General features: G+C 41.8%; 1 non-coding gene across 1 annotated transcript; it reads right to left on the bottom strand.

The window, feature by feature from the left end:
* Positions 1–352: 352 nt before the first annotated feature.
* Positions 353–459, bottom strand: LOC148846170 (small nucleolar RNA R71). The gene has a single exon (XR_016102693.1). It is a non-coding gene; the product is annotated as a small nucleolar RNA R71 (small nucleolar RNA).
* Between the last annotated feature and the right edge of the window lie 252 nt (positions 460–711).

The following is a 711-nucleotide window of genomic DNA, read 5'->3' as shown; positions in this document are numbered from 1 at the left end:
ATTACGCCAAGCCCACCCTCACCAGGGCTGCTTCCAGCATTATCAGGCCAACTATTACTGCCAATAACTTCGAAATTAAATCGGCCATAATCCAAATGATACAAAATATGGTTCAATTTTGTGGTATGGCCCATGAGGATCCGAATGCCCATATTGCTAACTTCTTAGAAATCTGTGACACCTTCAAACATAATGGGGTAAGTGATGATGCCATACGACTGAAGTTATCCCATTTTCTTTGAAGGATAAAACCAAAGCTTGGCTAAACTCATTACCGGTAGGATCAATAGTCACGTGGGATGAAATGGCTAGCCGATTCCTCTCTAAATATTTTCCTCCTTCTAAAACTGCAAAAATGAGAAATGATATTACTACATTTTTCCAACAAGAGGGGGAATCTCTCTATGAGTCCTGGGAACATTACAAGGAGCTACTAAGGAGGGTTCCTCACCATGGCCTTCCGATATGGCTGTAGGTGAAAACTTTTTATAATGGCCTGACCGATTCAAGCAAGACCATCTTAGATGCAGCAACTGGGGGCTCCATACATAATAAGACTCCCAAGGTTGCCCATACACTCATAGAAGAAATGGCAGCCAATAATTACCAGTGACATTCTGAAAGAACTCAAGTAAGAAAGTAGCATGGCCTGCGTAATGTTGATACATACACAGTGGAATAGATTGGGCGTCCATTTGCAGAATAGATTGG

Source organism: Nelumbo lutea, chromosome 7 (assembly GCF_056320005.1).
Source record: "Nelumbo lutea isolate HS-2025 chromosome 7, American lotus-T2T, whole genome shotgun sequence".
NCBI classification, from domain to species: Eukaryota; Viridiplantae; Streptophyta; class Magnoliopsida; order Proteales; family Nelumbonaceae; genus Nelumbo; species Nelumbo lutea.
The sequence above is the reverse complement of the archived record's forward strand: the minus strand, read 5'-3'. Positions and strand labels throughout refer to the sequence as shown.